Source organism: Cetorhinus maximus, chromosome 10 (assembly GCF_964194155.1).
Source record: "Cetorhinus maximus chromosome 10, sCetMax3.hap1.1, whole genome shotgun sequence".
Classification (NCBI taxonomy): domain Eukaryota; kingdom Metazoa; phylum Chordata; class Chondrichthyes; order Lamniformes; family Cetorhinidae; genus Cetorhinus; species Cetorhinus maximus.
Genome location: NC_135888.1, coordinates 62251627 through 62268613, shown reverse-complemented (window position 1 = coordinate 62268613; position 16987 = coordinate 62251627). Strand labels below are relative to the sequence as shown.

The 16987-nt window shown below is 46.5% G+C and overlaps 1 pseudogene; it reads right to left on the bottom strand.

Moving 5' to 3' along the window:
- Positions 1 to 4725: 4725 nt before the first annotated feature.
- On the bottom strand, positions 4726 to 6222 carry LOC144685239 (UDP-glucuronosyltransferase 2B31 pseudogene; annotated as a pseudogene).
- Positions 6223 to 16987: the final 10765 nt, after the last annotated feature.

Below are 16987 nucleotides of genomic sequence, written 5' to 3'. Positions count from 1 at the left end.
GGCTCCATGGGCCAGAGGACTGCCACCAAGGTCATCGACACCAACAGGACAGCAGAGTCAGGAGGCTGTCTCACAAGCCACTCCGAGCGATGGGGCGGCACCTAGACTTAGCACCCGCAAACGGAAGCATAAGGCACGTTAGGCACTCCATGGGTATGTCACTGGTGATTTTGTGTTGGCCTTAGATTAGGGAATTTTTGTTTGCCAACGTCACAGCTACGTTTTTTCATGTTTTTGGTGGCAATAAAGTCCACATTTGTGACCATGGCTGAGGGTGTTTCCTTTGTGCTGCAGTTGTATGTTTCACAGACATATCATGAGTGTTTGAGTGGACATTGATGCTTATGTACTAAGCCCTTAGTTGCAACTGATGAGGTGGAAGATGTAGCACCTAATTGCCATGTGTGGAAGCACCAGGCAATGATGGTCCTGCAGATCCATGTGTGTGCAGCTAGCTGAAGGATCATTGGATTAAAGTATCCCAGATGTCTCTGTCTCCTTGGTGTAAATGTGGGTTGCCGTGCTGCCCCTCATCATCGCCCTGTGCTTCCTCATCCTCTGAGCCACTGCTGGATTCATCATGTGCAGCCTCATCCACTGCGTCAAGGTCTTCATCGTCAACTGCATCCCCCCTTCTCAGCGCAAGATTGTGCAGAGCGCAGCATGCTACCACTATCACAGAGACGCGATCTGGGGGGTACTGGACTGAGTGGTCCAGGCATCGGAAGCACATCTTGAGAAGACCAATGGCTATCTCCACCACAGCCCTTGTGGTACTGTGGCTCCTATTGTAGCGCTCCTCAGCTTCTGTTCTTGGATGATGGAGAGGTGTCATGACCCACCTTCGCAGGGGATAGCCCTTGCCACCCAGCAGCCAACCATCCAGCCGAGCCGGAGCACTGAAGAGCACCTGGGAGTGTCTGAGGATGTAGGCGTCATGGGAGCTGCCTGGGTACCTTGCACAGACTTGTAGAATCTGCATCCTGTGATCACACACTATCTGCACATTCATGGAGTGGAAGTCCTTCCTGTTGACGAAGGCACCGGGCTCACCCGCTGGCGCCTTGATCGCCGGAGCCGAAGATCGCACGGGCACCTCTAAATCGGCGTCGATTGCCGAGTTAAGGGCCTTAACAAGGCCTTTAATTAATGGCGGGTGCGCGTCGCACTTCATAGGGCGCCCACCCAGCTAAATACCGCGATGGCGCGCGCTGACGTCGGGACGCTCACCCGACGTCAGCGCACAAGATTTTAAGCGCTGATGTGCAGGGTTCGCCACCCGCATGTCAGTCATAAAATTCTGCCCTATAACTTTTAAAAACCCTGCATGAAGCCTCATCCTGCCGCTGGATGAGGTTTCATGTTTTTTCTATTTGCCGCCGGGGCTCCTGGCCTGCCCGCCAACCTTAAGGTTGGGCGGTCATGTGCTTTAATTGTTTAAATGATCCTGTCAATGGCCTCAATTGGCCATTGACGGGTCGGTGGGCCCACAGCTGATTTTGCTGCACCCCCGCTTACCTGAAAATATAAGTGGGGCGGGATGATGTCGGGGGTTCCGCCCAACATCATCCTGTGTCATTTTACATGACGGTGAGCGGGCCCCACCCCCTGCTCGCCGACGGCAAAATTCTGCCCATAGTGTAAATTATGAACATGTCCCATCTCATGTGACATTCTCACATGAGGGGGACATGTTAGGGAATTTTTTTTTTTCTATTTTTAATCTTTTTCAAAGTGGAAACGATCTCCCTGAGGCTGAACTTGCCTCAGGGAGATGTGCGCTCTTTCGTGTGCACTCTCGGCTTTTGGGGAATCACCCCTACCCGCATAGGAAGTGCAATAGCTTCTCCGGCGGGGATTGGCTCCCCACCCACCGGAGATTGGGTCGGGCCCACCCGGCCGACAGGCAGAAAATTCTGCCCTATGTTATATTTGAGTTGACAGGTTGTTAGGTGAGCGAGTAAAGGGGTCACAGTTTTAAGTTGTACAAGAACGGCAATGTGATGAAAGGTGTTGTCAACAGTGCTATCAGGCAGCACTTACTCAGCAATAACCTGCTCACTGATGCTCAGTTTGGGTTCCACCAGGGTCACTCAGCGCCTGACCTTATTAGAGCCTTCGGCCAAACATGAACTAAAGGAGCTGAACTCCTGAGGTGAGGTGAGATTAACTGCCTTTGACATCAAGGCAGCATTTGACTGAGTGTGGCATCAAGGAGCCCTAGCAAAACTGGGGTCAATGGGAATCAGGGGGAAAACTCTCCACTGGTTGGAGTCATAAGTAACACAAAGGAAGATGGTTGTGGATGTTGGAGGTCAATCACCTCAGTCCTGGGACATCGCTGCACCCCCCCACGGTCAACATCCTGGGGGCTACCATTGACCAGGAACTGAATTTGAACAGCCATATAAATACTGTAGCTACAAGGGCAGGTCAGAGGCTTGGAATTCTATGGAGACTCAGCTCCTGACTTGCTAAAGCCTGTCCACCATCTACAAGGCACAGGCAGGAGTGTGATGAAATACTCTCCACTTGCCTGGATGAGTGCAGCTCCAGCAACACTCAAGAAGCTTGACACCATCAAACAAAGCAGCCCACTTGATTGGCGCCACATCCACCACCTTCAACATTCACTCCCTCCACCACTGACGCACAGTGGCAGCAGTGTGTACCATCTGCAGCAATTCACCAAGCCCAATTCACGACAGCACCTTCAAAACCCATGACCTCTACCACCCAGAAGGATAAGGAGAGCAGATACATGGGAACAGCACCGCCTGGAAGTTCCCTTCCAAGCCGCTCACCATCCTGACTTGGAAATATATCACCGTTCCTTCACTGTCACTGGGCCAAAATCCTGGAACTCGCTTCTGAGCAGCACTGTGGGTGTATCTACACCACATGACCTCCAGTGGTTCAGGAAGGCAGCTCACCTCCATCTCCTCAAGGGCAATTAAGGATGGTCAATAAATGCTAGCCTAGCCAGCGAAGCCCACATCCCCTGAAAGAATAAATTAAAAAAACCAGGTTGGATGTCAGGAGGTGGTTCTTTTCTGGGACTAGTGAGCCTCCAGATCAGGCTGCTGACTCGTGCGGTAGACATTGCTTCACTGAATTCTGCACAAAGGCAGGCCTTCCAGCAACCCGGCCTCCGCACTCATTCCGGGGCCGCCTGCCTTGACTCTTTTTGCAGCCCGAACCCTGCCCTCTGCCCCCAACACCCCCCAACATTGAAAATCCGGCCTGTGAGCAGACATTTTTAAAGGTCAGGTTCGCAGGGCTGGGAAGTCTCCCAACTCAGTGCACCCAACCCAGGGACGGAAATCTGGGCTGATATTTTTGCCCAAGAGCCAGGTTCTGCAGTCTGATTCTACCCCTGTGCTGCCAAAGCTCAGGATTATTCCCCAATTAAAAAAAAATAACCCAGGCTCATAGTTGGGCTGCTAAACCCCACTTTTGCTCCCAAGTATAGCTAAACAGGAGATTCCTAATTCCAATGATTGGCATCTTGCAGCCAGCCCTGAATTGTCAGCCTCCATCCCATGCCCATGAAGAAATGCACTGTGACAGCTGCACTCGCTTCACCCTTATCTTCCACAACCAGGAAGAGACATTCATCTGGTTTGTCAGGGCCAACATTCAAATCCAACCACAGTTTCTAAAAAAAAAACACAGGAGATGAAATGATGATGTTGTGCTAGACCAGAACCTTAGTTCTCACTCATTAAAATTAAACAGGTGGTCGAGAATGCCAGTGTTTCTCATTAGCTGTTCCTTTCCTATATGAGTGCGAGGGTGGAGAATTGGAAAATTCACCCCAGTTTGCTAATATACTTCCCCACCTTGGACCATTGTACTCTTTGTTCAGCAGCATAACAGATGAGAAAATACCAAACGCCAAATGATTTAGAATGAAAGGCTGCCGCATTCTGAGGGTATTGAGTTGGCTGAAAGATTAACACATCCTCCAAGTTCAGGAGCCAGAGCTCAATTGCTCTGCATGACCCTGCCAAAGGCAGTTTAAAGGTTTATGTACAATTCTCTGACACTGTATGTCAACCTCAGTCTCTAAAAAGAAGACCCCTATTCTCCACCCTTCCTGATTTATTTCTTACGTTCTACATCTCTCATCCATTTCACCATCATCTGTGCTGGCTTTAAACTAATAAAGGGGGCAGGAAACATGGTAGGAGGATTCAGGAAAGGGTAAATTCAAAGGCGGTAAGGGAAGAGTTAAGGCTCTAGAGCAGACAGTAAAGGTAAGCAGAGTGAAGCAACGAGTTGTTGTGATGCCTGCTAGGGTGGTAGAAAAAATTCAATAGTAACTTTCAAAAGGGAATTGGGTATAAACTTAGAAAAAAAAGGTTTTGCAGCACTATGGGGGAGGAGTGGGGTATTGGACTAATTAGGATAGCGCTTTTAAAAAATCAGTACAGGTACTGAATAACTGTATGGGTCTACGATTCATATGGTTATCCCAAAACAATAATTGGAATGCAGGCTGCTGTCTGCTAGAAATCTTCCATTAAGTACATAATTTGCTTCTCAGTACCCACGCACAAAGGGTTACTTTTGGCTCTGACAAATCACTCTTGCGATACATCACCAAGTAATAGTAATACTAGTTGGCACAATTAAAGACATTGAGATAGATGGTCCGTTTAATACAGGGATTTAAATTTATGTGTGAAATTCAAAGTAATAATTACATCAGATAGATGGATCCTACTGAGTTTTTTGCTTCTTCTTCCCTACGATGTTACAAAACTTCTTCAAGATTAAAACAATCAGCATTGCAGTAACTAGAAACATGGACAGGAGCAAGGCAACCACATCTACACAATGGTGGGCATACCAGGGGAGGCGGTAAAATTCGGAGCGTAAATGGGCTGCACCTCTGTGTCGTGCGACATACTCAATCCAGAAAACAGCTCTCTGCATTGGAGACTCCAATTGGTCCCTGTGGAGAGCAGACAGCTTCTGCATGTTAACCCTATAAGATGTGTTGTTTATGACTTCATTGAGGGCCTGCAGTAGATCTGTTGACTGCATGGTCGCGGCATCAAGCATTTTGGCCGCTCCTCGGACTTTAAGCCTAATTAAGTTGTCAAATTGATCGTAAAACAGTGGGAGGCCAACGACTGGCACCCCATGGTAGATGGCTTCATAAATTCCATTTGTCCCACCATGGGCCACGAAGGCTCGAGCCTTAGGATGTCCTAGCAGGTCATTCTGAGGGATCCATTTTACTAGTAGTGTGTTATTCGCTACATTGGGAGGGATCTCTCCATTGTGTCTCCAAATCACTTTCTGAGGTACCTGAGCAAAGGCCTCCGCTATTTTCATTGTAATGTCCAGTGGCAAAGAGTTGACAAGGCTCCCTAGAGACATGATGATAATCCCATACTTCCCTGAGGTCTGAACAAATTCCTCAAGCCCCACGGGCAAAGGTTTTGGTGATTTACATTGGAAACCGCCAATGTAAACAATATTTGGCATGGTGGGCCTCGGGAATTCAAATACAAAATCTACTCTCATCAGCCACACATCTGCCTGGAGGAGAACCGTTTTGATGTCCATGTCCATGCTTAGATATCGCCGGCAGGCTTCATTGTATATGGGGTGAATAAAAAATTCAGAAATGAATAGCTCAAGAAGATGTTGTAAAACATTTCGAATTCTTTGGAGAAAACTCATCTTGTCTGTCAAATGCGACCCAAGTATGGGGATATAGGAAAGTGGTGATGGGGCAAAGAGGAAATGAGCTTCTCCCATCGTGATCCATCGAACATTGTACACCAAAGGAGCTTTCAAATAATAGGCAAGCATTGAACCGATACCAAGAGCAGGGTCCGTAAGCACTAAGTCAAAGTTTGCTTCTTCAAGTTGTTTCAGCAATTCCTTATCTTCAAAAATTCTAGTAATGAACTCTCCAGCCCAAAGGTGCCATTCACGCATAAAGGATATCGTCTGACGCTGAACCTGAATAAAAGCCCAAGGGGCCAGGCCATATCTTGAGGCTGTTAGCAACCTTTGAAGAAAATGTTGTATTCCACTTGAATCATCAAAGTTGGTAGTTCCGCCTTGCAACTGGACAGTGATCGACTGATAGAGGTCAGGACTTTCTTTAATGTACCAAGCCTTTGAGGAATAAAGCGCAGTAATGTTGTGACCATGGTGTCTCAGTTCTTCAATTAGAATTTTCATGTTGATCCAATGGCTTCCATCAACAGGTACAACCAATATCTTAGCTCCATAAGTAATTGGGAAAGAGACGCTGATGATGGCACCCAAAACACATGCAATCTGTAGTCTGTTTCTTAATCCACAATAGTCCATTTCCATAGAAATGGTATGCAGGACCTGTCATAGAATTTGACAGGAATATTAGAGATCCAACATTACATTGCCAAATATCAACTCAGATCTACTTAGCTCATTCACTCCAGTGAGGTTCTGATCTATTTAGGGTCCACTTCAACACTTCTCTTCTCCTCAGCCTGTGACTCAGAACAGAAAAACATCCAAAATTTCAACAATGCCCCACATTTGCCTCAATACTTGATTGTGCAGGACCAGTTTTACCAGGAGAGGTTTCTGGAACAATGGCCAGAATTTTACGCTTCCCACCCCCTGCGGATTGTGGTGGCCGGGGGGAGGCGTGAAACTGCACGGACTGGATTCCCTCCAGGCTCCTGCCTCCCCCGACCTGGTTGCAATTTTACGCAAGGACGGGCAGGGCCTCAGATGGGGGATCGAGGGGGGGGAAACCCAAAAATGAACAGAGTTCGATCTCAGGGGGGAAGTCAAGGGCAAGAAGCCCCCTTCTGATGTGGGGTGCCCTCCCCTTAAGGCCTGTTGACACCCGGACCTTTGTCCACCACTGGCCGATGCCCCAGGAATCCAATTACCCCCCCTCCTGATCCCCCAGGCCTTCCCTGCCCTGGGACCCCTGCCACTTACCTCTCCTCCGGTTCCCAGCAGTTCGTGCCAAGGCAACTCCCTGTAGTGCCTCTTCCGGCCACTCCAGCACTGTTGAGACAAAAGGGCTAGCAAGTCCAACAAACAGTGGACTCTGGTTTCTACCTCATATAGCAGCAAGAGAAACTCCTCTTAAACTGCACATGATCTGCTTGTTTTAGTTTGTCTTATTTGGTTCAAGGATTTATAATTATCTACATTTGGTTTTTAACCACAGCAAGGTTGTTATTAGTTAGACATCAACGAAGCACAAGCATGAAGCAACCAAAAAATAAAGCAGATGCAGTCAGTCTGAAGGAGCCCTGTTCTTTAATTTGAACAGTGGTTTCAATAATTACACTGCTTATTTAATAACGGGCCTGAATTTGCTGGCAAAATAAGGGTGAGTTTATAATGAGCATGCCATTATTTGTGTGTAAACCATGCAGCAACTTATGGTGAAGAAGAGATAGCCTGTGGGCTATGAATCACCACAAGTTGCTCTACCATTATCCTCAAAAACAATAGCTCACCCTCGACTTCCCTCTGAGTTTCAAGAAATTGCTGCATTTAAAAGTTATTCCATTTTCTTTATTTTTCTATCTCATTTTTCTTTCTCTCTTAATCTAATCTTTCTGTCTTTCTCTTTTATTTCTCTTTCTGTATCTGATTGGACTCTAATTCACACCACTTCTCTTGCTGTCAATCTTGATTTCCTTTTGACTCTTTAAATCTTGTTAGTTAAGGTGCTAGACTGTCGGTCCCATCATACACCAAGGCTTCAGATGCCCCACTGCCCACTTCCGTGTCATTATCCACGTGCATTTCCAGTAAATTGTGGTCCAAACATTTTTCAAGCTGAAGGGTGAGGGGAGGAAGCCCAATTAACAAGGGAACGCTGAGAAATTCCCTGTATTCCACAGAATCTGGGTCAATAACTGCAGGCATTCAGAGATTAAATAAACTAAACATCAAGACATGTATTGCAGCTGTACTCCCTGCAATCAGTGCCATGTTGTCAATGCCACGTTGGTGTTCAGTCTGTCTTATGTTTGAACTGGCACTGATCCAGGATGAGCATGACCAGCAGTGGGTTGGGATGGTGGGAGGTGTGGACAGGGGTGGTGGTGGGGCACAGGGGTTTTGGGGGTTGACGGTGGTGGTGAGGTAGGTCACCTCTGGCTGCCCACCCCCAGATGACCCATGGTCTCCTGGTCAACAGTTATCTCTCTACCAACATTGCTAAAACAGATTGTCTATAGTCACTTTCTCATTGCTGATTGTGAGATTATGCTGTCTATAAATTTCCTGCCCCATTTTCTACACTACACATCCTGTTCCTGCACATCAAAAAGTACCCCATTGACTGTAAAGTGCTGTGACGTTGCGAGAGTCACTGAATAAAATTAGTCCTTTCTTTAGTAGAGGTGGTGAGAAACCTCTTGTGCACAGTGAGAATAGAATAAAGGCTGTGTTTAGTTTTAAGCTTCCAAAAAAAAAGCTAAACTTGTGTTTAAAGGAATTAAATGACTTACCGAAAAAGAAGAATAAACCCACAGTTTGGGAGGCTTGGACTCACAGATAGCTGAAGCTTGTGATGCGTTGAATTATGTGAGCACAGCACAGAGTCACCTCTCTTATATATACATACCCAGGCACCTCCCTGTGATCAAGGACATGAAATGCACCCAAACAAACAGAAGTGAGTCACAACTATAAAGCTTTTGAAACTAAATTTAATGACGAATGAGCAGAAGGTAACAGGCTCTTTTCAGCCAGCTATCATTCCGGCTCAGATGGATGCTAAGCTGTAAGTTCACCCTCAATCTTGTCTGGGTTTTTAAATCCTCATCCTTGTTTTCAAACCCCTCCATGGCCTCGCCCCTCTGTATCTCCGCAATTTGCTCCAGTCCTACAACTGCTAGAGATCTCCACACTCCAATTCTGACTTCTTGGGCATCCCTGATTTTCTATGCCCTACCATTGGAATGAAGAGAGATGCAAGAGGTCAGAATGGGAACACAGTTGTAGGACTGGAGAAAATGGATCATAATATTTTCGTGGGATTCAGAGGAGGACTCCTGCTAACTATTTTTAAATAAAAACATTACAAAATTTATCTTTTCCTTGGAGAGGTCACCAGCTGTCTCCTTAAGGGATGTCAGCAACATCTCTGAATACTTGGGGATTTGTTGACTTGCATGTTCTGTACATTACTCTTTAAAAGTTACACTCAAAGTCCTGCAACAGGTATTGGATCTCAACTTGCAAATAGTTCTCCTACTTGGTTTAGAAGGGAGTGCCAGGCACATGTTTAGAGGTCTACCTGAAAGTTGGATCAGACGAACAATGGGAGTAAGAGGTCCCCACCCAAATTTCAGCTGCTGTTTTTCAAACAGGAAGTGAATGATCAACAGTTTACAGGCCCCCTTCATATATTCTTATTTTCCCTCTCTCTTTCTTAACCTCTTTACTTATTTTCTCCCTTTAACACACCAAAATGCCTTCTTCTTCAATTTTAGATCATTTCTAACCTCTTTAATTATCCATGCCATCCTGAGCTTTGAAGCAGCCTCCTTTTTAATTGGATGTATTTACTGTACAAATTTGCAATCTTCTTTTTAAAGATGCCTGATTGATCTAGTCTTGTCTGCTAAAGTTTTTCTTTCCAACTCAGTTAGCTCATTCATGGACAGGATCTTACACCCCACGGGCGGGTGCGTGCCCGGCCTGATCGGGCGTAAAATAGCGCGCAATGACATAGTCGAGCGTCCCAACATCATCACGCACTCGTGTGATATTTCAGTTGGCGGGCGCATGCAAGAGTTGGCCGTGCGCCCGCTGACAATTAAGAGGCCTATTAAGGCTCTTAATCAATTAATTTAAAACTATTTTTTGCTGCCCATCCAACCTTGCGGTTGGCGGGCGGGCGAAACAGCCAGGCAGCCTTTTGATTTTTTTTTTAAACAAACCTCTTCCATGGCCGGGATGAGGTTTCCACAATTAAATAAAAAAATGAATATAAATTTTTGGGCAGAATTTTTATTCTGCTGATGTTATTGTGAGCGAGTCCCGTGTTGGGACATTTTTTTCAGATTTTAAAAATCTTTATTTTTGATTTCAAAGTTGTTCGGCTCCCTGCGGCAGCTCCCTGTCTTCAGGGAGTTCCAGTGCGTGCTCCCCCACGCACGCGCAGGCTTTTGCGCTCGCCCTCCTCCCGCCTCACCCCCACCCCGGCAGCACTGAGTTTCTCCGCGCGCCTTTCGCACTGGCTGCCCGTTAATTGGCCAGCCGGCGTGAAATGGCAGCCGGGTGCCGATCTCTGGCGGCGGGCCGCTTCCCTGCCGCTCCTGGGTCCGACTGCTGCACGACCTGAAAATCCTGCCCATGTTTCTAAAATATCCCCCCTTCTATTTGCTGCCTTTGTCTCTAGTTATAACCAGGTTCGGAAGGGTGAACTGACTTCCCTCTGTGTCCCACTCCTGGGTTGGCTATAACAAAGCTAAATTCAAAAAGTTGGGGTTGCCAATTCAATATATACGCTTAACTGTTAACAATTAACGCTCAATGTAAGAAATAAGGCGGCAGGTTCCTTAAGTTAACAAATGAAGGATTTGTTTTATCACTAAAACTCACTCAGGTAAAGATGCAGAAAGTATTAACAAAAGGATTAAAATGTACAATTACGCCCAGCTACTCACTAATGCAAAAACAACATACACACAAACCCCCACAAGCATGTAAAAAAGAAATAAAACTGTGGATTATCAGGTCTTAAAACTTGACCAAGTGAAAAGGAAATTCAGAAATTAAATTATTCATGGATTGGATGCTTGTTTGCAGCTGAAGAGTCACTTTCTAAAGTAGCGCTGCTACTGGGGTTCCTCACTAGAAAAGCCATTCTGCAGTCATGGCTGGTTGCTTCTCTTTTCTCGTGGACTCAGTGATGTTGATTCAGAATCCTCCTTTAAGAGTTCTCAGTTTGCAGCCATGAGGTCTCCTGGTGAGTTTTTGACTCACAAACAGCTCAACTTTGCTGAAAGAGGTTTCAGGGAACAAGAGAAGATAAGGCAGTTCCTCCTGTGGCAGCCTCCCTGACTGCTAATTCAAATCTAGTGGCCAGGATTTTCCATTCGTCGGGCGGGTTTGGTGGGAGTGGGCGGGGGTGGTCGCGGAGCCGACTGCCACCCACGGTCGGCATCGCACCACAATTCCATGTGGGCGGGCCAATTAAGGCCCACCCAGTGTTGATCGTGAGGGGCAACGCTGAGCGCTACCTATGCGGGTGGAGAGAGGAGGGAGAATCAGGTCCAATCTCCCTGAGGCACAGAGCTGCCTCAGGGAGCAGAATTTTCTGCCTGTCGGGTGGGCGGGCCTGACCCAATCTCCGGCTGCCGGGGAGCCGATCCACACCAGAGAAGCGGGCCCCGCCGCCATTTCACATGGGCGGGCCGATTAAGGGCCGCCCAGCGTGACGTCCGGCGGAAAGCACTATGCGCTTCCTGTGCAGGTGGGGGGGGGGGGGGATTCCCCAAAAGCGAAAATGCGCTCTTTCGTGCCACGTGTGGAAGTGCCAGGCAATGCTGGTCCTGCTGATCCATGTGTGGGGAGCTAGCTGAACGTTCTTTGGATTAAATTGTTGCGGGTGTCCCTGCCTCCTTGGTGTAAATGCGGGTCATCGTTCTGCCCCTCATCATCGCCCTGTGTTTCCTCATCCTCTGAGGCACTGCTGGATTCATCATGTGCAGCCTCATCCAGAGCGTCAAGGTCTTCATCATCAACTGCATCCCCCCTTTCCAGCGCAAGATTGTGGAGAGCGCAGCATGCTACCACTATCACAGAGACGCAGTCTGGGGGGTACTGGAGTGCGCCCCCTGAGCGGTGCAGGCATTGGAAGTGCACTTTGAGAAGACCGATGGTTCTCTCCACCACAGCCCTTGTGGAGGTGTGGCTCCTATTGTACCACTGCTCAGTGTCTGTTCTTGGATGGTGGAGAGGCATCATGAGCCGCCTTCTGAGGGGATAGCTCTTGTCACCCAGCAGCCAACCATCCAGTCGAGCTGGAGCACTGAAGAGTCTCGGCACCCGGGAGTGTCTGAGGATGTAGGCGTCGTGGGAGCTGCCTTGGTACCTTGCACAGACTTGTAGAATCTGCATCCTGTGATCACACACTATCTGCACATTCATGGAGTGGAAGCCCTTCCTGTTGACGAAGGCACCCGGCTCACCCGCTGGCGCCTTGATGGCCACATGTGTACAGTCTATTACACCCTGGACGCGGGGGAAGCCAGAAATGGCCGCGGAGCCTCTGGCTCACTGTGCCTGACTTGCCTGATCCCAACGGTAGTGGATGAAGGTCAATGCACGCCTGAACAGAGCGTCTGTAACCTGCTTGACACAAGTGTGGACAGCTGATTGGGAGACACTGCAAAGCTCACCCACCGAGCCCTGGAAGGAGCCAGAGGCATAGAAGTTGAGGGCAACTGTGACCTTCAGAGTCGCTGGCATGGGGTGTCCACCCACACAGTTAGAAGAGATCTCAGGCCCAATCATCTGACAGATGTAGTTGACTGTTTCCCTTGAGAGACAGAGCCTCTTTCGGCACTGCACCTCAGTCACATTGAGGTAGCTGCTTCACCGCCTGTATACCCTGGCAGCAGGATAGTGGCATCTTCTACGGCCACCCGCACGTCAGCCATAAAATTCTGCCCACAATGTTTTGGTCTCAACTACTTTCTGTGGTAACTAATTCCACAGGTTCGCCACTCTCTGGGTGAAAAACATTTCTCCTCATCTCGGTCCGAAATGGTCTACCCCATATCCTCAGACTGTGACCCCTGGTTCTGGACTCCCTCACCATTGGGATCATCCTTCCTGCATCTACCCCATCTAGTCCTGTTAGAATTTTATAGGTTTCTATGAGATCCCCCCTCATTCTTCTGAACTCCAGCGAATATAATCCTAACCGACTCAATCTCTCTTCATATGTCAGTCCCGCCATGTCAGGAATCAGTCTGGTAAACCTTTATTGCACTCCCTCTATAGCAAGTACATCCTTCCTCAGATAAGGAGACCAAAACTGCACACAATATTCCAGATGTGGTCTCACCAAGGCCCTGTACAATTGCAGCAAGACATCCCTGTTCCTGTACTCGAATCCTCTGGCTATGAAGGCCAACATACCATTTGCCTTCCTTACCGCCTGCTGCACCTGCATGCTTACCTTCAGCGACTGGTGTACAAGGACACCCAGGTCTCATTGCACATTTCCCTCTCTCAATTTATAGCCATTGAGATAATAATCTGCCTTCCTGTTTTTGCTACCAAAATGGATAACCTCACATTTATCCACATTATACTGCACCGGCCATGCCTTTGCCCACTCACTCAGCTTGTCCAAATCACACTGAAGCATCACTACATCCTCCTCACAGCTCACCCTCCCACCCAGCTTTTTGTCATCGCAAATTTGGAGATATTACATTTAATTCCCTCATCTAAATCATTTATATATTGTGAATAACTGGGGTCCCAGCACTGATCCCTGCGGTACCCCACTAGTCACTGCCTGCCATTCGGAAAAAGACCCGTTTATTCCTACTCTTTGTTTCCTGTTTGCCAACCAGTTTTCTATCCATCTCAATACACTACTCCCAATCCCATGCGCCAATCTCTTATGTGGGACTTTGTCAAAAGCCTTCTGAAAGTCCAAATAAACCACATCCACTGGCTCCCCCTCATCAGCTCTACTAGTTACATCCTCAAAAAATTCCAGTAGATTTGTCAAGCATGAATTCCCTGTCATAAATCCATGCTGACTCTGTCTGATTCTGCCACTGTTTTCCATGTGCTCACCTATTAAATCTTTTATAATGGACTCTAGAATTTTCCCCACAACCGACGTCAGGCTGGCTGATCTTTAATTCCCTGTTTTCTCTCTGCCTCCCTTTTTAAATAGTGGGGTTACATTAGCTACCCTCCAATCTGTAGGAACTGTTCCAGGGTCTATAGAATCTCAGAAGATGACCACCAATGCATCCACTATTTCTAGAGCCACTTCTTTAAGTACTCTGGGATGTAGGTTATCAGGCCCCGGGGATTTACCGGCCATCAATTCCGTCAATTTCCCTAACATCTTTTCCCTATTAATACTGATTTCTTTCAGTTCCTCCCTCTCACTAAACCCTGTGTTCCCCAACATTTCTGGTATGTCATTAGTGTCCTCCTTTGCGAAGACAGAACCAAAGTATGTATTTAGTTGGTCAGCCATTTCTTTGTTCCCCATTATAAATTCCCCTGTTTCTGACTGTAAGACCTACATTTGTCTTCACCAATCTTTTTCTCTTCACACACCTATAGAAACTTTTACAGTCAGTTTTTATGTTCCCTGCAAGCTTACTCTCGTATTCTATTTTCCCCTTCTTAATCAATCCCTTGGTCCTCCTTTGCTGAATTCTAAACTGCTCCCAATCCTCAGGTCTGTTGTTTTTTCTGGCCAATTTGTATGCCTCTTCCTTGCATCTAATACTATCTCTAATTTATCTTGTAAGCCATGGTTTGGCCACCTTTCCTGTTTTACTTTTGTGCCAGACAGGAATAAACAATTGTTGCAGTTCACCCATGCGATGATGATGATGCCCACATCCCATGAAAGAATAATTTTAAAAATTCAGAAAAGAACAAAAGACTTCTCCCCGGTGTCCAGTACAATATTTAACCTCATCTCTAAAGCCGATTATCTGGTCATTACCGCTTTGCTGTTTCTGAAGGTGTGCTGTGCACTAACCAGCTGCTGTTCTTTATTGCACTAAAACCATGACCACACTGTCAAAGTACTTCATTAGCCATAAAGCCCTTTGGGATGTCCTGAGATCATGAAAGATGCTATATAAATACAAACGTTTCTTTCTTTTGTTTCTGGGAGCAAAGAAGATAGGGTTCCAGGGAAGACCAGACCTACATGGATCAACTGAAGCCTGAAATATAAATGAGTTCAGTTAAGAACACAGGGGGAGGGAATATGGTCCAATATTTTTCCTTACAACCTCTATATATAAATTCACACAAAGAATTAACTGTCAGTTGAAGAATCAGGGTTCCAGCACTCTTGACAATGCATTTATTTTTGTCATTCTTTCAGCTGTATATGTTGTCAGCAAAGCCAACACTTAACACCCTATCCTAGTAGAGAGTGACCATGAATTTTAAAAGTAAATCTGAGTACACCCAGGGTGAGAGCACAGCAAAGCAGCCAGGACGGTAAATGTAGGTTGCGATGCAACATTTTTTAGCAGCCAATATTTTAACTGTCGTACATATATACACTGCAGATGTAAAACAAATGTGTATATAGTTAATGAAGATGTGATGTCACATTGCTGAAGAGCATTCAAACACCTTTTGTAAAGAATGCAACATTCAAGAACTTCAGATTTCCGTACCCACACCCTCTTTCTTTACATTGCTGTCCAAGTAATTTATTTTTCAGACTTATTATGATTGCAGTCAATGCTAACGTAAGTAGAATTAGTGTTATAATTACAATGAGAATTAACAGAAATGACTTTTGCCACCTAGTGGCATATTGTTAAATTACAAACAAAATGATTTTATATAGCTTGTAGCTATAGTAATGCAAGATCATCAATTTTAATTTTCAAAGTTCCACAAAGATGTCTAGGAGATGGATATTGTCTATAGTTAAAAAAAAACACTCCCACTCCTAACCATACATGATACTGGTAGCACAACAGAAGCTTGCTGGATTAATAGCTTTATTTCTCTGATGAATGTATCTGCTTTAGGATTTTTAGGTCCTTGCTCAGTTTGTTGAAGGACTCAAGGCAAGGCAAGATTAAGTTTGTTTTGACAGTGAGAATGGCTTTCACAGTTTCAACCTTGGATCTGGAGTTCTCTGCTGTCAACAGGATGTTTATGACAAAAACCATTCCCTTCTATGAAGCCTTGCAGCAGGCACGGTATCAGCTCTGCCAGTTTCTTTTATATCTGTGTGTCATGCCGAAGATTCTTGGAACTGTTTGTTTACATAATCACCTCTGCCACACACATCGAAACATAAGAAATACGAGCAGGAGTACGCCATAGCACCCCTCGAGTCTGCTGCTCCACCCAATATGACCATGGCTGACCTTCTGCCTCAATTTCACTTGCCCACTCGCTTTCCATATTCTTTGATTCACTCAAGTTCAAAAGCTTATCTATCGCGATCTTGAATATATTCAATGATGGAGCACCCACAATCCTGTGGTCTGGAGAATTTCAAGATTCCCATCTTTAGCCAATGAAAGGGCTGTTGGCCATTTAATGCTATTGATGAGAGCCAAATGGAACTGGGCTCACCCCTGGCTTTTACAAGAGGGTGCCAAACCATCACCCCCAGCGTAAAATTCACCCAACCTCTCAGTGCCTACCTTGTCAAGCCACCTCAGAATCTTATATGTTTCAATGCTAAATCCTAGAGAGTATAGGCCCAATTCACTCAGGTTTCATAATATCCTGAGTGAAGAAATTTCTCGCCGTCTCATTCCTAAATGATCGACTCCTTTTCCTGAGACAATGTCACCTAGATGGACTCTTCAGACAGGAGAAACAATGGCTGGAATTTTATGACCCCCAGGGGAGGGATGTTGAGGTGGGGGGGAAGGGAGCCATAAAATTGGACACCATGCCAATGACACTGTTCCTGGTGCCTACCTGCCTGCCCCGCTGCAATTTTATCAGTGGCGGGGCAAGCTGAAGGCCAGTCCGAGGGCCAGTTGAGACCAATGATTCACTATTTAATAGCCACTTAAGGGCCTCCTCCTGCTGCCACAGGGATTTTACATGTGGCGGGAAAGGCCCATGCCTTGTTATCAGGCCCCCAGCTAAAACCTTGTGAGCCTTGGTGCCGGGCTGGCGAGTAGGCTCCTCCTTGATTGGCATCCCATGCCCATTAGAGGCTGCCACCAAGATGTGTGAAGCAGCAACCCTGCACTCACCCCAATTTTCCTTTCCAAGCATGTCCCCA